A 23,671-nucleotide genomic window follows, 5' to 3' on the forward strand; every position below is an offset into this window, starting at 1 on the left:
ATTTTCCTACTTCCCCTCTTTCTCTCTATGTGTGAGCCATGGTATAAAATTTTGAAGGAAGAGAAAAAGGAAATGAGTAAATATCGAAATAAAAAAAGAAGATTGAATGAGATAGTACAGTTGAAACAGAATATTTATCTACAAAATGCTAAAAAAAAAAAAAACCAGGTAGACAATGATTTTTTTTCTCTCTTTCTCATGTTCAAGGTTGTATCTTTATTTGGGATAGTGAGGCAACATCATGGTTAAAAGTAAATGCCAATCTCACGTTTCCTGACTTCATTTAGCCTCACTGCATTTATTAAAGCTTATATTTAACATCTTGCCTATCTGAAATATAACATATGGACCACGTGGGTGAAAGTGCTATAAGAACCTTTACTTGTGCAGCCTTTGATTGTGAAGGCTTCAAAATAACCTAAATGTGAAATTGCTATATATATATATAAAAAGATTTTTTTTCTTTTAAAACCATTGTAAGAGGAGGTAAGAATTTTCTAAAGTCCCTAGATAGGCTCACAGGGCAAATTGGCCTCTGATGAGCAGGGGGATTTTGAGATGCTCTAGCACAGGAAGGGCTTCCTGGGGGCGGGACTGGTGCGGTTAAGTGCAAAGATTTCCTCAGCTGGAGAGCTAGGGCTTAGAAGTCTTTGAACTCTAATAAGTTTAAACTGTTGGAGTGTTGAAGTGTGTGTGTGTGTGTGTGTGTGTGTGTGTGTGTGTGTGTGTGTTGGGGCTGGGGTTGGGGGTGGGGGAAAGGGTGTTTAAAACCAGGCAAACAAACATGAATGACCTCTTTAGCAGCATCTCAAAAAGAAAAATTCCTTTGCTATGCCTGATGATCTAACCATTGTTTCTGCATTGCCCTATAAAGTTTGTATCATTTGAAAAGAGATAGCTAATGTGCTTAGGTCAAAATCCAGTGGAGAACAAATCAACATAATCTTTTTAGTGCATATTTTGAGCCAGTTACATTTCAGGCCAGTATTTAGTAATCCCTCTCTCCCTCAAAAAAAATCCACATGCTTCCTTTTAATGAAATCTGTGTAAAGGAAGGTTGTCAATAAAAGATAAGAAAGTCTACCAGAAGTAGAGTACACAGCCAGTTGTATGTTACAGATCAATGTTACATTTTGAAAGTTCAATCTCATGTTAGTAAGAACTGGAAAACCAGAACTTTAAACACTTTCAAAATGTGTTTAAGTAAAAATAGTCTCTATTTTCTACTTTTGAAATAGCTATAACTATTTTATTTTTATTTTATATTTTTGTCTCTTCTTTCATTTAGCTATAATTGCCTTAATATAAAGACTCCTTTTTTTAAAAATGTACAATTTGTTGCTTTTTGCTTAGATAATAAACATAATTTCAATGCAGTTCTTAGTCCAAGATGTTTAATTCCATTGTATAGGGTTTCTCCTGATACTTAAGTGACAAATTTCAAGAGCTAAAAATATGTCAAAAATGTATTTAGAATACAAGCTAAGTTTACTTGGTCACACAGGTCACTGTTATAAGACACATATGACACACCTTGCGTGACATTGGTTTCTCCCGCCTCCTCCATGGAGCTTGAGGAGCATTCAGCTTCTGTAGCTGGGTAGACCCGGGCTTAACATTGTCTTGTCCTCATACAAGCCTCATGCTCTCAAAAAAGACATTTTACTAACTTACATCACTGTTTCTTTAGGAATAAAATAGAAATGATGATGCCTACTTTGTAGTGTTCTTTGAGGACTGAATAAAATAATGTATGTTAAATTTTTAGCCCATGATATGTAATCCCTCATGAACGATGTTTTAATAGAGACCAATGACAGAAAGTAGATCCATTTCTCCTAGGGCAGGGTTCTTCACCCGGGCCCACTTTTGTTTTCACTAGCCTCTGACTAAAATTTAACATTTTCTTCCATTATAAATGTAGACAACATCACAGCACTTGAGATTGGTCCAGAGGCTAATTCTTTGGTCGTTATGAAGTACTGTTTGGATTTGTTGAATATTTCTAATTCCCACTTCTTTTTGAAACCTTGAAATTCCATGTCAAAGGCACGCATGTGTGGGTCTCAGGCTTGATCCAGCTCTCTGCCTGTTTTTGTGGGAAAAGTGTACCAACACTGACACACTTATTTGCTTACTGTTGTCCAGGGCTTCTTTGGCTGACAAGAATATAGTTGAGTGGATGTCACAGAGATCCTATACCATGTAAGCCTAAAATTTACCATCAGCCCATTTAAGGAAAATTTTGCTAACCCCTGATATGTTTAATTAACCAGTTGTAACCAAGTCAGATCACTACTGATTCATATATTGTTCTTTCTCAAGACAGAAGTGAACAGTTAACAAAACAGTCAATATCAAGGCCTTGGTATAAGCCAGCTACTATGCTAAGTACAGGAGATTGAAAGATGAAAAGAAAACCCAGTCATTGCCCTAAAGGTTTTCTGGTTAGATGGTGGACACAGATAAGAAAACGACCCACTGCAATGCACTCTTGGGAGAGCTATGATGTGGGAAATCATAGTTACTTCAGGAGGACATGTGACAGTGATTCCTCCTGAAATCAACCTTCCTGGTCAGTACAACTGTGTTACTACAGTGAGTAGTCCAGGAAAGGCGCATTCTATGTTCTTGCCCACGGAAAATTAACATTTGCTTGAGGGAGCTAAGATTGAATTATGAAGCATAGCAAGACCAGGAGACAGTATTACTTAATTATTCATCTTGTACAGCATGGAGTTTAAGGTCATGGGTGATCACCGTCTATGAAGGCAATGTGTGATGATAGGCAAAGCACTAGGTGTGCTCAAAAGATTTACACCAGCTTCATGAAAAAGGTAGAATTTGCATTGGATTTAATCCTCAAATATCTCTGCATCTTACTGTAGATTTATTACTGGCTTCTGGGTCAAATTTTTGACTGGCGGATATTGGAAGAAATGGAGGTAACACTGTGTATAGCAATATCAACTTTAGAAATATTTAAGATGAGTAACTTTATGATTAGGATATGTTTACTTAGTTATGATCATTTTCATAGGGGACATTTTCTGACCTTGGCTTTAAGGTTAGATAACATTAAGAAACTTACTTTGTTCTCAAAGGATGATTTTTATTGATAAATCTCTACTTGCCCTATGCATATTTTTCCATATTTTATAGATATTTCTCATTTAAACTCTTAAGCTTTTTTTTTTTTTTTTGCAAAAATAAACAAAGTTCATTAAATGAAAATAAACAGACTATTCATAGCTGGGAGTCAGGCACCATCACTTATATTTTGGCTGACTCAAAGGCAGGCTGAGGGGTAGAAAAGCTAAAATGGAAGGATGGAAGGCTTCAGGTGTGCCCTGATTGGAGACTATTGGCTTGGGACATCCTATGTGGCTGGTTTAGGAGCATATTTGGCTTTCTTTGGTTGGTCCCTTGTTGGAAACAAAGACAAAAAACAGGGAAGCTGTCAGTCATTGACCAAGCCCTGATCATCTGGGCCAAATGCTGCAGGAGTTGAGATTTGGTTTCCTAGACCAATTGCTACAGATTTTGGATCAGAGTTCTATTCTCATAAAATGTCAGGCTATTGTGTATATGCTCAGCCTTTCCAATCTGAGTAGTTTTAATTGTTTGGCCCATCTCATCTTCTTAAAAATTTCAACTGCTCTTATTTTGATAAATCTTTAGTTTATTCTCTTTTTCTTGAAGTACAGGAAAAAGTGCTGACCATCTATTCCATAGGTTCATAGATAGGAAAGATAATGTTTTTGTTTTTGTTTTTGTTTTTAATTGGAACAGGATTTGTTATCATTTGCCCTGATAATACACTGTATTATGTTAAATATGTTGGATTATTTATTTTTTCCAGTTTTATTGTGATATAATTGACATATGAAATTGTATAAATTTAAGGCGTACAACATAATTATTTGATCCATGTATGTATTGTGAAATGACTAAAAAGAGTAGATTAAATTTAACTCTGTTTTGGATATATAATTCATTGCTAAAAATATGTTAAAAATATAACTTTATAACTAATTTTAAGAATGAATAGTTCTTAAACTATTATACATAACATAATTTTATAAATAGTTTTAAGAATTCAACCATTTTTTTATGCCAAAAAATGCCTGTCACATTCCAGGCAATATTACCAAAGGCAGTAGAAATTGCCAAAACTCTCATAGTGGGAGTGTGAAATGATTAATGGAATTAATTTATATTTCTGTCACTCAGATAGGGAATATTTATCTGTCAAAAGTTCTGTTTGACTTTCAAGAGAAACTGTTTAACTTTCAGCAAAACACAATTCAAGTCAGATAAAAATTAAGCTATATATTTAACCACAGGAAATGCAGACAAAACCCTAATATCATCTTATATGTTTCCAAATATGCTATTAATCCTAATGCTGTTAGATATGTAAAGAACATAAACAAGTATGGATTGTCAAAGACGATGTATTATCATAATCTTATCCATGACTACTAATGACCAAAATCTTTAAAAATAATTAGTTTTAAAAGTAAGAAGCTTTTTATAATAACAGAAGGAAAGGATGATGAATCAGCACGTGATATTATGCTATTTTTTGTTGAGTTAAAGTAAAACAACAAAAACAAACATATGCACATTATTTCTCCAAAAGCCTGTTGTTAGATTGATGATGTACCTTCTAATTGATGATGTTATAGAATCAAGAAAATAGTTTTATTTTCTAGTTATTTTACTTATAAACATTTTCTTCTATATTCATATCCTAATGTTTTAATCTGTTGACTGTTGATTAAAAGGCTCCGTGGCTCACCTATCACAATTCTCTCTTTTGTGCTTCAGCAAAGAGCTTTTTTTTTGGCAGTTAATAGCTAATGTTTCTCTTGGTATCCTTTTCCTTGCTGGTGTTGTGATTGAACCTTTTAGAAATTTATTTTTGTGCTTTCAAATGCAAATTGAAGTCTGTGGGAGAGAAACATTTTGAAAAATCTTGCCCCTTGTTTTGTGATTTTCATATTAGAATGACTTATGATCTACTTATGGGATGTTTGCCACACACCGCTCACATGACATGCTCTGGACACTTCCTGATTAAAATGAATTGTTTTTATCTCTGGCGTTTCATTGAGATTTTCAACGTATCCAATTAGATTTTACCTTTGAAGCCAAAGTTACTATGAGCAGAACAGTACATTGGATACTATGTCTGGGTTGTTTGAAAATATTTAGAGATCGTTTAGGAAAAAAAATTTTCTTGATAATGCTCTTTCCAAACTTGGCTAAATTTAGCACCCTGTAACAATTTCCAAATTACATGCATTTTATTGAAGTAGTTGGGAGCAGAGACCCTTGTTAATAGTACATATGGGCCAGTTAATTAAACTTGTTTAATGAATGTCCATTAAAATGATACTGAAAGTCAATAATTTTGGGGTTGAATATTGACCTTCACACACATTTGTTTTTTTAAAGTTATATTGAATATCAACTCTGCATAAACATCTCATCATCTTCTTATGAAATATCAGGTCAGCACAACCTCTCTCCAACTTGTATTTTGCCATTTTATTTGTATGAACATCTGAAGATATTAACAGAAAAATGATGAAAAGAGTTAGGTCCCAAGAATATCAAGGTTACCATATCTGAACAAAGGAAAAAGTCATTCTCATTCTCTCAGAGTGATTGACTGACTAGATGGTAGGACATATCCAGAAAAATGTTCTGGACTGTGTTGTGCATCAAACACCTTTTATACACCACTGTAGGTCTGCTCAGACTCACCTGTCTCTGGTAATCTTAGCCAGTTGTTCTAGGATCAGCCACATAATAATACAATTTTTCATCCAAACCAAATAGTTTTTAGAGTAAAAGGAGATTATTTTAATAGTTACACTGTGGCCATACAGAGAATGGGAGAATGTCTGGTGAACCAGAATCTACAGCCAAGCTAAGTCTGAACAAGTGACTTCCAGTGGCCACCATCTGACAGTGAGTTAGTACTGTTTGCTCACCTGCAATTATTATCGTGGCTTTCCTTTTGACTCTGGGCTGTAAGAATCATGGTCTCAGCTTGGTGTCTATGCATGCTACAACTTGAAAGTATGAGAAAATTTATACCCCATAGAGTAAACCTTTGATTAATGGGACATGGGAGCCAGTGGATTATTTTTTCCTCCTTCCTTCTCTTAACAGACTGTAATAAGAGATAGTGACATAAAGACTCTTTCCAAACACTATAGTGGACAAACAGCCATTCATTGATGTGAAGGATGGTTAGCTCTACCATACTCTCCTGCCTAGCCTCTTCTTCATTCCCTGCTTTCTTGTCCCTTTCTCTCACTCTTGATCCATGAGATCTCACCTCTTAATAAAGCAGTGCCTCTTATGTCTATGCTTCAAGTTTTCCTTTCTGAGTAACCGGGCTAAACAATTTGCAACACTTACATCCATAAAAACATACTTGACACAGTCTTCAATGAATCCATTGAATGCATTTCAATTAGTTTCTGGGAAAATAACTACTAGCTCTTGTCAGGAGACAGTTGCAAAAATTAGAGGTCAGAGTCTTAAGAAAATATAATTTTTATTAGACTAAATCTGTAGATGTAACAACTTTTTGTGAAAGTTCTTAACAACAACCCACTGGCAGGAGATCTTTCAAAGTGATAACAAGTGTAAAATCTGAAAATGTATGGCTTAAATGTGATGGAAGATTTGTGAAAAAATTGTATGGAAATGGGATGGCACAGTAAAGAAAAGCAGAGGAGGTGGACGGCATGTAGCACTTCACAGAAACAACAATTCTGTAGGAAGCATGTGGAGGCTGAGGAAAGAGAGCATGTGCTTTGTGGAATGGAGCCAATCTAAAAACTTTTGCAAGCTTCCTTACTTCTACAAAAATCTCTTGCAGACAACTCTCCAAAACACCTAATCTTGTGACTAGTGTAGTAGAAAAAGAGCTAGAATCTTTTATAAACAATATCCACAAAAAGATACTACAAAAGAAAGGGAAGAAAGGAGAAGCAAAATTACCTACCGAGGAAGGAAATTCCCAAGGAAATTATTGTTTTAGGGGAGATAAAAATTGTAAAAAAGTAAAGTTTTTATTAATTTAAAAGAAATACTATTTAAAATACTATTTAAAAAATACTATTTCTATTTAAGACTTTTAAATAGAAATACTATTTAAAAGAAATACTATTTAAATATTATGAAGCAGAAATGCAAGAACTCAGGAATAAGATGTAAGCCAGCAGGGGGATATTAAACATAGGTTGATAGAACTCAGGGTACAAATATGATAAAACAACAAACCATCATCAAAATGAGGTTGAAGCTGAATGAAATCAAAAGGCGAATAAACACCAATAAAAAAAAGTTGGTGACATGAAGAGAAGAGATGAAAAAGCTCAAAATAATATGAGGAAAAAATGCTGAAAATATTACAGAGTATGTGTGCATGAGAGAAGCTAGCCCAAATATATTTTGAACATGATATTTTGACTATGTACCTCAGACTAAAGATAAAAATAGTATCCACATGCTGAATTCTAATTAGTAGCTTTGTTTTTCATAGTCATATTGGTTAGTAATCCTGACACTATGCTGAGTATCTTAGAATTGAGCAAATAAATAAATATATTGAGAATAATTGACCTCGAGTTTCTTGTACTTTTTTTGCCAGAGTGCTAGAATCAGTTTTCTTGTTGGAGAACTGACTTATAAGTACAGAGAGGGTAAAGAGAAAATGAACCCTCTGATATGTAATGGGATTGGAAGTATTTACACACACATATACACCTGTACACACACACACACACACACACACACACACAGAAATTCATATATTTCCTAGCCCTTTTTGCTGAAGGAGCACTATGCCTCAGCACCAATGGGTACCCAGAACTTGGTTCTAAGTACCTAATAAACATCATTCCCATAAAACAAACCTCCACTGACAAACCCTGCAGCTTTTGCAAGCTCAACAACCTTGCGTTCTGAATATGTGTAGCTCCTGTACTCATTTGACCAGACAATTTCTGTTACAAGTTTTCTTCTGTATTTTCACCTGCCTTTGAATTTACTTGAGATAACTTATTAAAAGTGCTAGCCTGGTGACTGGAACACAGCGAACACTTAAAAAAAGATTATAAAGGAGTCAAAAGATTGTTATCGTCTAGTGATGTAGCCATCCTAGGATAGCACAATGTATTATGTATGTGTTTGTGGTGATGCTGGTGTAAACCTATTCTGTTGCTGGTTGTACAGAAGTATAGCCATATAATTATGTACACTGCATAATACTTGATAATGATAACAAAATATGGTTACTGGTTTATGTATGCACTGTACTATAATTTGTATTGTTATTTAATATTGTACTTTTTCTACTTATTAAAAAAATATTTGTCAGTAGCAACCTCATACATCTTGTGTTTACCATGTTTCTTGATTTCATTCTCACTTTTGCTTGATTTAATCTTGTGTTGTTTAACAAATTTAGTGTGGCCTAAGTGTACACTGTTTCTAAAATCTATAGTCCTGTACAGTCACATCCTAGGCCTTCAAATTCTCTCACCACTCACTCAGTAACTCACTCAGAGCCATTTCCAGTCCTGCAAACTCCATTCATGGTAAATACTTTTATATAGGTATACCATGTTTTATCTTTTATATTGTATTTTTACTGTACTTTTTTCATATTTATATATATTTATATACAAATATTTACCATGTACTTTTTCCATATTTAGATCAATTAGATACAAATATTTACCATGGTGTTACAATTACCTATAGTATTAGATAGAATAATATGCTGTACAGGATTGCAACCTAAGAGCAGTAGGCTATATTACTTGCCTAGGTGTGCAGCAGGTTAGATTATCTCAGTTTGTGTAAGCAACTCTGTGATGTTTGCACAATGGCAAAATTGCCTAACAACACATTTCTTAGAATGTATCCCTGTTGCTGTTAAGTGACGCATGACTATACATCCCAAGCGATTGAAGTTGTCTGTGACACCCTAAGATCAAGTACCTCTTGATATGATTCACTGAGTAGATCACTACATCACTTCTTGTGGTATTTCCTCCCCAAACGCACAACCTGCAACTAATCATGACAAAACATCCAGTTACACACATTAAGCGATATTTTACAAAACAACTGGGACAAGTCATTACAAAAAAACCCCCCAAACTGTAAAGAATGCTTCAGATTAAAGGAGACTAAAGAGACATAATAATTAAATATAATGTGTGACCCATTATTAAATTCTAGACTGAGGGTAGGGAGCTGGGGACTTCACTATTACAGACATTGTTGAGATATTTGAATTTGAATAGAGACTGTGAGTTAGATAATAGTATTTCATCAATATTAAATTTCCTAAATCTGAAAAATTTTCTGTGGTTATATAAAAAAAAGCTTATTGTTAGGGAATATACTAATATGTTTAAGATAAAAGGGTATAATATCTGTACCTACTCTTAATTGGTTAAACATTATATATATGTGTGAATAAGTATATGTGTATGCACAGAGATAGAGAGAGAGAGAGAGAATGCATGCTCATATCATAAGGCAAATGGAGCAAAATATAAACTATTGATGAATCTGGATAAAGGGAAAAGGAGAGTATTTTCTACCATTCTTGCAACTATGCTTGTAATTTTATCAAAATAAAAGAAAAGGATCAGGAAGAGAAAAATAAATATAGATAAAGAAAGAGATCTAACTTGTGAGCTGCTGAAGAAAAAAACCAAAATAACAAACCTGATAAATGTACTTAAATATATAATACATCGAAAATTTCCATTAAATTAATAGACAACTTAAATCTGTATTTAAAAAGTATATCAAATCCCAGATTATATTTAGCCCAAATAATCAATCTGAGACATTTCCCAGTAAAACTATTAGACCTCAAGAGTAAAGAAGGACATTTCAATGCACCTGGGCAAAATGAGACATGGGAAAATCAAGCATTTTTTTTTTCACGGCTACTTTTGTAATATGACAAAGATATCCAAGAGACAAAAAGTGAGCTAAGGATTTTATAATCAGTCAAAATGTCTTCAACGATAAGGGCTACAGGCAAATCATTTTGAATTTACACAAACTTAGAAACATACTGTTCCTGTGAGGTCATCTGAGGAAGTTATTAGAAATTGCTTTTTAGATAATAAAGAGATGTTAAAAGAAACCACAATGAAAGGACGTAATTAAGTACTGCATATTTAACAGTAAAACCAAGACTCACACAAATGTGAGTACTAAAAAACCTAGTAATACAGAAATGAGGCAAATCTGATTAAAAGGGAAAAAAAGAAAGATATTGAGAAAAAAAACTATCTTATTTGTAATAGTTGGAGTCAAAGGATAAATTTTAAAAATGACATATTTAGTAATAAATGTATAACACTGAGAAAGATGAAAATGCATGTGGAAAAAATTTTAAGAAAGAGTAGTGAAGAAAACTGTAATAGAAGGGCAATGGGCAAGAAATACTCTTAGCAGGTATAAAAAGATACTATATAACCAGATAAGTAAGATGTTGTTGTATGACTAGACAGACTAATGAAAAACAGAAAATAGAAAAAAGGTCCAGAAATTGACCCTAATTTAAATTTGCATATGATAAATGAAAAAAGACAAAATATTCAACAATTTGAGATACTACTACTGGGCAGGCATCTGGGGGAAGAAATGAAGTTAAATCCTACATCAGAAATAGAGTTTAGGTCATGCTGCAATAAAAAGAACTCTTAAATTTCAGTGGCTTAATTTAATCTAACAAAGTTTGTTTCTCATTAATGTTACTTATCCATTATGGGAAGATCTGCACTCTGCTCCAGTCATCATCGCTCTCACTCTGGAATCACAGACTCTGTCTGGTACATTGCTATTGCCTTGCTGAAGAGAAAAGAGAGAACAGGACAAAGTCTGCATCATCTCTTAAAACTCCTGCTTAGAAGTGATATATACTACTTCAGCTCACATTTTATTGGCCAAAGCAGGTCACATGGTCTAAGCTGAGATCCAAAGGGTGAGGAAATATAATTTTCCAAAACAAAAGGCATATAAGAGTCATATAGTCTTAGCTTAAGAATACATTCCAAATGAACCAAAGATTTAAGTATAAAAATGTGAAATTATAAAATATTTTAGGTGATTTATGAAAAACTCTTATATTACTCTAGAGAAGGCAAGTGTCCTCTATTAACCACATTCCAAAGCCATTAAGGAAATTAATAGTTTACTATATAAAATTTTAAAAAACCTTTTTCTTGAAAAAAATCATTAATTCTGTCAAAAGACAAACTGCAAAATAGCTAAAAAATATTTGCAATTTATAAAATTATCAATTTCTTAATATCTCTGATATATAAAGAGTTTCTGTAATTCAATAAGACAAAGGACCAACAGAGTACTTAGACAAATAATTGAAGAGATTGTTCACAGAAAGGGAATACAAAAAAACTCCTAAATATAGAATAAGATGTTCCACCTCATTCATAATAAGGTAAATACAAGTGTGATTAAACTGAAATGTTGTTTTCACTCATCTGACTGTCAATATTCTAAAACTCTGATGACACAATGATTTGGAAAGACTCATCATTTGCTGTGGGAATGTAAACTGAAACTACCCTTTTGTAGGCAAAACTATCACTACATATCAAAATTACAAATTCATATGTGCCTGGTCCTCACAATTCAAGTTCTAGGCATTTACCTTGCAGATAAATTTGAGCACCTGTGAAGTGGAGAAGCTAGCTATATAGTAGAGCCACAGTGAGCAAGCACTGCTGAGAGAAATAGCACTGCCTGCATGGAAAATCTGTTGTTGTAGACACAGAGACCACCTGTTATACAGAGAACAAACTAGAAATGATTACCTGAGATTATACAAACTAGAGACTCTTTAACAGTTTACACTCTTCCCTGTCTACACCAAATACTAACCTCCATTAATATATATTCTTCTCTAAAGGAGTTGGATTGACTCTGGAGGAGATAAGGACAGCTAGTAGGGGTGCTAGTGCTCATATTTAGAGGTTCCATCTCATTAAGAGCTACGTGCTTCTGAAAAGTAAAATCGAGCCTGAAGGTGGAAAGCTTTGTTCACATGCAAAGAGCTTTCAAATATTCTTCCTATTTCTACATTCTAAAATATGAACAAAAGATATGATGGAGCAATTAATGCTAAATAAAATTACATCAAAACCCAGAAAAAAGATCTTGTAAAAACAGAAGTAAATCAAGTAATGAACAGAACTTCTAAAAGCTCTAATAAATATTCCTAGAGAGATTGAAGGAAGTTACAGTTATAAAATAAGAAACAGAAACTAGATACCATGCGAGAGGAACAGATTGCACATTTATTAGAAGGGCAGAGAGATGAGAAGGAAATATCCTTCACTATAGAACGGAAAGATAAGAAAATAAAAAAAGATAAAAGATTTGAAACTCAAAAGGATCAATTCAGAATGCTATCCAACTAATAAGAGTTCCAGAAAGAGAACACAAAGAACATGTGGGCATAATATTTATCAGCCATATTAAAGAAAAATTTCCCCAGAATTGAAAAGAGACATATCTTTAAGATTCTGGGAATATGTAGGAGGTAGCCAGATCACAGTCTGGGGGCTAAGGCAATTAAAAAGTAATCTCATCTATTGCTCCCTGATAGCTAAATACAATTGAAAATATCTAAGTGTAAACATTATCTGAATAATTTCGACGTTAACCAGAATAAAGAGTTAAGGAGTAAAACATTAGCCTAAATCCAAATTCCAGAAAATTAGGAAGTTCTTAAAAACAAAACTAAACTAAACACCCCACAATGATGGTGGTATGTCAAAGGGACACAGAAGCTGAGAGAGCTGCCAGCCGCCCAAGATGAAATAATTTGAGCAAGAAAATAAAACGGTATTAGGTTATAGCTCAAAGTATAAAGTAAATATTCATGTGTCATGTTAATATAAATAATTGGAAAAATTAAGGGAGAGAAGAGATGATCTATTCAGAGTATTACAAAAAATTCACGTAGATACTTATTCAAGGAGAAAGAGCTGAACTCCCTGCCCTTAAGCATACATAGTAACTCCTTCCAAAGATTATAGCATTCGAATAAAAAGGAGAAAAAGAGTAACTTCGCAGTGGAGAAATCAGACAGATATTCAGTGAACACCAAGGTTAAGGTTAACAGTGATCAATCGGGTTGACAGCATGTATTCTTAACACAACATGATGAGAACAGCACTGTTCCTTTATCGTCTTCCTCTTAAATCCATAACTCCACTCTAACCACTGGAAAAACATAAGATGTGTCCTGGCTTTTTGGTTAACACTAAGTGTAGTATCTGACTTATATTCTTAGCAGTTTAATATCTGATACATCCTCTGAGGACAAAAATAAAACAACAACAACAACAACAACAACAACAACAACAACAACAACAAAACCCAAAATTAGATAAAGCCCAACTGGTGGACAGTCTACAAAATACCTAACTAGTATTTCTCAAAACTGTCAAGTGATCATAAAACAGGAAAAAGTCTGAGAAACTGTCAACTAGAAGGAGCCTAAGAAGACATGGACTAAATATAATGTGGTCTTCTGGATGAGGCCCTCAAAAAGAAAAAATGACAGTAAGTAAAAACTAAGGATATTTGAATAAAGTTTGGATTTTAGTTAATAATAATGTATAAATATTGGGTCATTAATTGTGACAAATGTACCACAGTAATGTATGATGTTATAACAGAGAAACTTGGTGGGGGTCTATGGAAAATCTCTGTACTATCTTTGTAATTTTAATGTAAATCTGAAACTATTTTAAAATGAAAGAAGTTCATTTAAAAAATCCAAATCCCATATCCTACCCTGAAGTGGGTGAGGAGCCACATAGTCTTGGGAGGTATGCTCTCTGAACGCCTCCCCACTTGGGACAGGCACTGCTCCCTGTTGTTCTGTCTCCCACACAGGTTCTTACTCAGCAGGAAATTCGAGGGCACTAGGATTAGGTGCATTTCTGTGTGTTTATTGCTGTTCCTAAATCCAGAAGCCTTTCCTCAAATCACTAGAGATCTAACTATTTAGTCTTAACCTGTTGCTGGCCAGCCAGGCCTCCCACTTCCTTTAAATGTAATCACTAAGTTCTTGGCCTCTGCTTTGATCTCCTTTCTGCTTCTCACATTCTGATTTATGTCTAAAGAAGAATCAAAGCTTGTAAAATCATATAGTTAATTTTTTTTGAGTTATATATAAAATGAAAACTAGATCCAGAGAGAAATGGAGAACTCACTGTTGTTAGTCTTGATCTCATGGGCAAATTGATCACTGCAGACCAGGATATCTAGGTTGACCTTAATCCTTTCTTGGCCAACTGGACAATCTTGACCGCAGATCTGTTTTAGATTTCATGTTGTATGTATGCACACAAAACCACAAATGTATGTGTAGAGGAGTATGTACATGGTGGTGTGTACATGTGAAGTTTTAGTCTAAAATTAATTTATATATTCTTTTTTTTGAACTACACGACATTTTTAAAAAGATATCAAAAGGGAAAACTTAACCAGATTTAAAGGAACAACTATTGGTTAAAGGCACCTCTAGTTTGTTGGATGTTCTAAACTATTTTTTCAAATCTAAAAGATAAAATATGTACCCAGTTTCTGACTCCTTGGCCATAGAAGCTCCTAAAACTCTTAAAAAAATAAAAAAGATAGCCTGTGTTTGATTCATTAGTTAATGCAGCAGAGTATACAAAATAGAATTAATTTTGACTTTTAATCATTGGTCTATATTTTCCTTTAAAAATAGAAGTCTCGTTTTTCTTCATGTAAATGAACTTGAGAATTTTACGCATTTGATGAATCATTGACCATGTTAAGTTATCCTCATTCGAGCGATATGAAATTTGTAGAAGCAATCTTCAAGAAAGCAATCTAAATCTAGAGTTGTGCTTTGGGTGAGATATTGTAGGCTCTTGAAATAATATATTTACTCTACACCTTCTGCAAATTATCCCTTGGCAAACCTAACAATAATAATAAAATAGGCATTACCAAACTCGAAAAACCAGGTTCTTGAGTCTCAATGTCATAGAACAAACACTGAACTCAGGGTAAATTTTAGTAAATAGAGTTTATTAGAGAGAGAGACACACTCCCTGAAGGCTTTTTTGACAAGATTATATAGGTCTTCAAAAAGTGGAAAAGGGTTCAGGAACGAAGAGTGACTCCTCATCCTATGATGTCTGCCATGCAGTAATTTGTTTCGAGGAGGTCACAAGATGATTATTTTACATGGTTAATCGTCCCTGCTGAGGTTCTGCAAAACAAAGGCTTACATGAACATGTTGGTTAGTCTTTTGTTTTTTAAATTATCAGTCCTAAATTGCAGACCTAAGATATTATCATTTTTTTCCTCAAAGGCTATGGGTGCTCAGTTAAATCTTAACTGGAATGTCGAGCAAGAAGAGAAGGGGTCAGATCACCATTAAAAATGAAGTCTCCCTTCTTTTAGCTATTTTGTACTGGCTCATGGGGATGTTTTTGAAAATATATCATGGTATAGAAACATAGCATTTTTTGCCTCTTCTGACATGTCACATATTTGAAAATATTCATGCCAGCAATATGTTATTTTTCCCCCAAATCATTTTAAATCTTTTAGATATATAAAAAAAGGAAGATGAAATCAATTATCTCCTTCCTGAAACAATTTACCAAATCTCGGGATGGGTTTCAAAAAATATTTGGGAATTGAAATGTGTTGTACACAAAAAGTTAGGGTGCTTTTGAAAAAATACCATTTCTCAATGCATTTTGGTACTCAAAAGCAATCATGTCTGATGTTTACCGTAACTTCCATCCAAGCAATAAAACAGGGGTAAGATCACTAAAATTTTCAAGGAAAAAGACAGCTGTACTTCCAAACTCACTGGTATCCCTTTTGAAGGTCAGCATTGTAAAAAATTATTTTGAAAATTGTAACAATCTCCTAGACTTGAACATGTTAAAGTAGATCCAGATCTTTTGAATGAAATGATGGGTAAAATTCTATACAGGGAAGAGAATGAACAACCTGTCATTACAAGCAACAGCATGGATAAATCTCACAAACATAAAGTTGAGCTGAATGAGCCAGACGCAGAATACATTGTGTGATTCCATTCATGTAAAGCTCAGAAACAGGCAGAACTAATCTGTGGAGTCAGAGTGTGGTTGCCACTGTGGGATAGTTACTGGTAAGAGCATGAAGGTGACTTTGTAGTTCTTATAGTATTCTGTTTCTTGATCTTGGTGCCAGTTACACAGATGTGTTATTCCAGTGAAAATTAATTGAGCTAATTACACTTATGATATGGGTGCTTCTCTCTCTCTGAGTATAACATGCTTCAAAAAAGTTTATATAAGATAATCAGTCTGACCGTGTTTGCCTCAAGACAGATGACTCTTAGCCTAAGGTTCCTAGTGAAGCCAATCTACATTTAATTAAAAAAACCTAATTATAATTATAAACATTCTGAAATGTTTGCTTGGATTTTAAGGTTGTTCCCTTAGACACTACTGAGGTCTTCAATAGGCAGCGAAGAAGCTACTTGTTTCAAATTCCAGCAGTGTTAAGCATTTCACTGTTTTTTTTTTCTTTTCTAACATTTGTGTCAAAAGACTTTTAGATGTATTGAAGTCAAGGGTATTTTGCATAAAACTATGATAGAGAATTGCATCTTGATAGCCTAGAGATGCTAGGGCATTATTCATTCCTATTTCAATCAAAATGAAATTGCTTTGTAGATACAATATTTTCTTAAGGGAATGAGTCAAATATATACAGCAAATGAAGGCCAAAAGCATTTTACTGTGTTTTCACTGTGCTGATTTCTTAGCCCCTCTCCAACTCCTGGTATTAAAGTCACCTCAAAAAGAAGTTACTGTTATCTACGGGGCACTATACTTTTTCATTAATTCAATCCAATCTTCTTTAAAACAAACAAGCAGAGCTGTGTGAAGAGTGGAAGTTTTGACTTGGCTTGTTAGTGAATAAAACTGGTATTAGCATAAAAGGTTATTTAGAACTAAAAATAGTTCAGCTTGTCTATCATTTCAATTTTAAGAGAAAGGCATTGAAAATTGATCTTGAAACATAGCATTTAGTATCATTACACAGCGTGCATATTTTAGAAGGTTTGAAAATACTTAGTGGCTATCCTAGAAGCTCTTATCACAGTAGAACACTGAACATTCAAAAATCTGTCCATCATTTGGTTGTTGCTATAGCAACAGCCTAGCTCCTGCTGGAGAGAACGGGGATCACTTGTGCTGGCTCACAAGGAACTCTAAGCTTGCTTTCCGTCATTGTCCAACTACAAATCGCCATCGTGTGTGTGTGTGTGTGTGTGTGTGTGTGTGTGTGTGTGTGTGTGAGGGCTGGGGGTCAGGAGAATAGCATCATACCAGAAAATAATGGTTTGGTGGCCATGAATGGAGAGCAGTCCATTTTGCTGCCTGTTGTTTATTTTCCTATAAGTAATGTAATGATGCCTTACCAGGTAGATGCCTTATAATTACTTCTGATACTTTGATTTTTGATCAAGATTATACATTATAAAAGCAAAGTTACATAATTAAATATAATTTTCACTCTTTCTCTGCTGCTGAAAATCTTGCTACCATTTCTTGGCTGTCATCGGGCCCATTTATACCTGAAGCGGGGTTGATGCTACCAATGGAAATTCTTGCTAACGCTCTCCAGATGGGACCAGCTGATGAAACTTTGCTCTGAGTAGTTAGGAAGAGGCCTTTCTGTGGCTTGATACCTGCCTACTGCCCTCCCATGTTTCAACATGTGGATTTAATTCTGACTTACGATTATCTGGTGTCCTCCATATGAGCTCAGGGTCATAACATATATTTGAATAAACATAGGAGACATTGCAAATTTCTCTTTAGACTTGTGCAACTTCTTGCCTTTAAATGTATTTAAAAATATTCCTTAGAAAGCTAAACAATAGAAATGTGTCTTTTGTATGATGTATCTATGGGTTGTGATATTTTTCTTTTCCCCTTTTCAATTATCTAAAACATAGCAATTATCTAAAACATGGTATATTAATATAATAACATAAAATAATTATATCTTATTATTTAAATTACCCTAATTTTTAACTCTTCATATTGAAGTAATTTGAAATGTACAGAAAGTTGCCAAATAGAACAAAGAATTCCTGAATTCCTTCATCAAAACGTCATCTAACATTGACATTTTATATAACCACAGTGTATAATTGTTATTAAAAGCTTGCTCTTTAATCGGAATTCTACAGTAAGGAGAAGCTTCCCTTCCCCCTTATCTATACATTTATCTATTTATCTATCATCTATCTATCTATCTATCTATCTATCATCTATCTAATCTATATCTATCTATCATCAATGATCTATCGATCTATCATCTATCTTTATATCAGTATGGACTCATGCATATATTTCATTCTGTGGTATATAATTCATTTTTACAATTATTTTCTTGCGAAAATTGTCCTAAATTTGGCTGTTGGGAGCCCTTTTAAGATACCTCCTGTGCTTTTTTTTTTTTTTTTTTTGCCATGGCAGCATCTTTCTTTGAATGTGACCTTACTCTCTGGCATCGTAAGGGTACTTCTAGCTCATCAGGGAAGGCAACATAGAAAAAAGAGCTTTTTATCTGAGCCTTGGAAAGAGCTGGGATTAGGACCAGCAAAAATGAAAAAGGGCCATGAACAAGGCACTACTTCCTTATGTAATACTGATGAAATTAAGAACAAAACAACTATGTGCAAAGTAAAAGTAAAAATGAAAACAATGTTCAAAGTTCATCTGGATCTTACACAGACTCAGTAATGAAATTCAATCACTACTTCTAAAAACCCCTGGTTTCTGTTTTCAGAGAAGAGTATTTAGAAAACAAAATCAGAGTACTGGGTAAATTGTAGTTTGTTGTTAAAAAATCGCAGAGAAATTCTTATTGGTTCACCATTTTTCTTGCTTTTAATAAGAATTAAGCTTTAGAACAAGAATTTTATTTATAAACTGTTTTTCCAATACAAAGTATCATTTTTGGGGAGGAAAAAAAGTTTACCATTTCCTTTTTGGTTACAAAAGTAATATAAGTACACTGTGGAAAATGTTTTAAATAGAGAAGCATACACATAAGGAAGTAAAACAACTTAGTTCTCATTTCCAAGTGCTAATCACAGTTAACATTTAAAAATTTTATCTTTTTTGCTTTGAATCTTTACACATTAAAATAAATAAGAAACCATGCTATACATAATGCATAATTACTTTGAAAAATTTAGAATGATGTCAGAAACATGGTGGAGTGAGAGATGGCCCAGGATCTCTCCTGTTGAAACAACAATAAACTGAACATCTAAAACACAACAAAAAACACCCAAACATGCACACGAACATGTGGGATCTGCACATGAGAGCTACACGGTTCAGAACCCCAGGTGTTGGGTGGTGGACTGGGAGATACCAGGAAGCTGCCTCTCTCAGCCTCCAGAGCTCTCTGCAGGAGGAGGGGGAGGGGAGAAAGGGTAATGAGTTCCCTGAACAGCCCTGCATGGGAAAGCTGTGAGCTCCCCATGGCTGGCAGCAGTGCCCACTCATCAGGGCAGAAACTAGAAAAGTGGGAATGGCAGAGACACAACAGTTGCTTTTTGCCAGCTGCGGTTGCAAAAACAAGGTTGAGCCACAGTCCCCATCCCCCAATCCAGAGGTCCCCTCTCCCCATCTGACAGTGCACGGAGCTGCAGGGGACTCTGAGCAAACATTACCAAAACTGTTGCTAACACTGACAGGAACTGAGACTGAGGGTACTGAGTGTGATTAAACAATTATAAGGGGGAAAAAAAGACAATATTAAGACTTTGTATAAAGCAGAGATTCAAGAGTCTTAGATGTTACCTCCCAGAAACCAAAAGAAAAACACCTTATCTGCAACAGGCTAGGGACCATTATATAATCTTCTTTCGGGGGGGGGGGGGGGAGAAAGAAATCAGAATATACTTCCATTGATGCCCAGAAATAGTCTATTAAACACTATGAACAACCAAAGTGACAAGGCATCTCAGAAAGAAAGAGAAAAATCTCAAGAAAATAAACTTACAGACATAGAAATATGCAACTTAAATGACAGAGAATTCAGGATGGTAGTTTTGAAAAAACTCAGTGAGATCTAAAATGAATCATATCAAGAATTTCAGGAATTGAAAAAAACAACAAGATGAGCAGAATGAGTTCTTTAGCAAGGAGATTGAAATCCTCAAAAAGAACCGAATAGACCTTCCTGAGATAAAGAATACACTGCAAGAGTTGAAAAATGAAATAACAAGCTTGGGAAATAGAGTCAACCGAATGGAGGAAAGGATTGGTGATATCGAAGACAGAAATCTACAAATAAATCAGAAGGAAGAAGAGAAAAACTGAAGAACGAAAAATAATGAAAGAGAAATATAAGATTTGGCTGATACCTTCAAGAGAGGAAACATAAGAATAATGAGCATTACTGAAGGGTTGGAAAAGGAGCAGGGATTAGAAAGCATTTTCAGACAAATAGTGGACAAAAATTTCCCGAATCCAGGGAATGAGCTGGAGATTTGAATTTAAGAAGTCACTAGAACACTCAATTATCTCAACCCAAAAAGGCCTTCACCAAGACATATTGTGTTAAAATTATCAAAAATCGATGACAAAGACAGAATTCTCAGGGCAGCCAGGGAAAAGACGGGAACCTATAAAGAAAACCTATTAGATTATTGTCAGCCTTCCCAGCACAAATCTTACAAACCAGAAAAGAGTGGAATCAAATATTTATACTATTAAATGAAAGGAATTACTAGCAAAGAATAATGTATCCAGCCAAGCTCTCCAAAAAAACATAATTAGGAATAAGGTGACTAACAGGCTGATAGAAGCAGACGAGTGAAACCCTTATTAGGAACAGGGCATTATAAACTTAAAAATAAGAAGAGATTTACTATAGCAAGATAGTAAGGAATATTCAGCATACATAGGAACAAATTGAGACAAGAATGACTGAAAAAGGGAGGATTCGAAGATCCAAATTTGCAAAAAGGTATGGGGATAAGGCACACACAGAAGAAAATGGATGACTATATATATATATATATAACTATCCTTTTCATATTCATAATGGTAACCACATATCAAGGATTAAAAATTGAAGTATATAACATAAAACAAGAAGAATCAGAGGAAAAATCCACAAAAGCCAACCAAAATAAAGAAAACAGACACACAAGGACAAGGAAGCAATGGAAACACCAAGACACTAGAAAGCAAAAGATAAAATGGCTATGAGAAGACTTATATTTCAATAATCACCCTAAATGTAAATGGACTGAACTCACCCATAAGAAGGCATAGAGTTACGGATTGGATCAATAAACAAAACACAACCATACGCTGCCTCCAGGAAACACATCTCAGTTCCAAAGACAAATATAGACTCAAAGTAAAAAGGTAGAAAATGATATTTCAAACAAATGGCATTCTGAGAAATGCAGTAGTGGTACTAATATTGGACGAAAGAGCCTTCAAAATAAAAAAGGAAAAGAAAGATACTGAGGGACACTTCTTAAAGATACAGGGAATTATGGACCAAGAAGATATAACACTTACTAATATCTATTCTCCCAATCAAGGAACCCTGAAATATGTAAAGCAATTACTAACAGAACTAATGGGAGAAACAGACCAAAACACTGTGGAAGTAGAGGACCTAAATACCCCTCTGTCGGATATGGACAGATCATCCAAACAGAAAATCAATAGGGAAATCACATCCTTAAATGACACATTAGATCAACTGGACATAATTGACATTTATAGAGCCTTTCATCCAAAACAGTTGCTTCTACATTCTTCTCTAGTGCACATGGAACATTTTCAAGATTTGACCACATACTGGGACACAGAGATAGCCTCAACAAATATAAGAGGGTTGAAATCATACTAACCATATTCTCTGATCATAATGCTTTGAAATGAGAGATCAACTGTAAAAAGACATCAAAAGAACCACACAAAGACATGAAGATTAAACAACATACTACTGAAGAATAACTGGGTCTGAGAAGAAATAAAAAGAGAGATCAAGAAATATATAGAAACAAATGATAATGACAGTACAATATATAAAAACTTTCGGGACATGGCAAGAGTGGTCATAAGAGGAAAGTTCATATCATTACAGGTCTACCTCCAAAAACGGAAATGAGCCCAAATAAACAATCTAATGCTTCATCTTAAAAAACTGGAAATGGAAGAACAAATGAAGCCTAAAGTCAACAGAAGGAAAGAAATCATCAAAATTAGAGCAGAAATAAATGAAATTGAAAACAAAACAACAAAATAGAAAAAGTAAATGCAACAAAAAGCTGGTTCTTTGAGAAGCTTAATAAAATTGAAAAACCCCTGGCTAGACTCACTAAAGAAAAAAGAGAAAGAACACAAATAAAAAAATCAGGGATGAAAAAGGGGAAATTATGGCAGACACTGAAGAAATACAAAGGATCATACAAAAATACTATGAAAAAGTATATAACATCAAATTTAAAAACCTAGAAGAAATGGACTAGTACTTAGAAAAAAACAAACTTCCCAGACTGAATCAAAAAGCACTGGAAAATCTAAATAGACTGAGTAGTAGTATGGAAATTGAAACAATTATCAAAAACCTACTAAAAGTAAAAGTCCAGGACCAGTGAATTCTACTAAACATTCGAAGAAAATTTAATACCTATTCTCCTCAAACTCTTCCAAAAAATCAAAGAGGAGGCAATAATTCCCAACTCATTTTGTGAGGCCAATATCACCCTGATACCAAAACCTGGTAAAGATAATGCAAAAAAAGAAAACTAAAGACTAATATTTCTCCTGAACACAGAAGCAGAAATCCTAAATAAGATACTAGCAAATTGAATACATATTGAAACATATTGAAAAAATTATACACCAAGATCAAGTGGGATTCATCTCAGAGGCACAGGGATGATTCAACATATGCAAATCGATTAATGTGATACACAACATAAACAAATTAAAAAATAAGAATCATATGATCATATTAATAGATACAGAAAAAGCCTTTGACAAGATACAACACCCATTTATGATCAAAACACTTAACAAAATCAGAATAGAAAGAAAATACCTTAATATAATAAAGGCCATATATGGCAATTCCTCAGCCAACATTATACTTAATGGTGGAAAACTATAAACCTTCCCTCTAAGATCAGGAACAACGCAAGGCTGTTCACTATCACTACTGTTATTCAATATAACATTGGAGGTCCTAGTGAGTACAATCAGGTAAGAGAAAGATATAAAAGGCATCCAAATAGGAAATGAAGAAGTCACTATTTGCAGATGATGTGATTCTCTATACAGAAAACCCTAAAGACTCCACAAGAACATTACTAGGAACAATAAGCAAATACAGTAAAATCTCTGTACGCAAAATCAATGTTCAAAAATCCATATTGTTCCTATACTCTAATAATGAAGTGTTTAAAAAAGAAGTTGAAAAAATAATTCCCTTTGCGATTGCAACAAAAATAACAAAATACTTAGGAATAAATCTAAT

Source organism: Rousettus aegyptiacus, unplaced genomic scaffold (genome assembly GCF_014176215.1).
Source record: "Rousettus aegyptiacus isolate mRouAeg1 unplaced genomic scaffold, mRouAeg1.p scaffold_m13_p_7, whole genome shotgun sequence".
Lineage (NCBI taxonomy): Eukaryota > Metazoa > Chordata > Mammalia > Chiroptera > Pteropodidae > Rousettus > Rousettus aegyptiacus.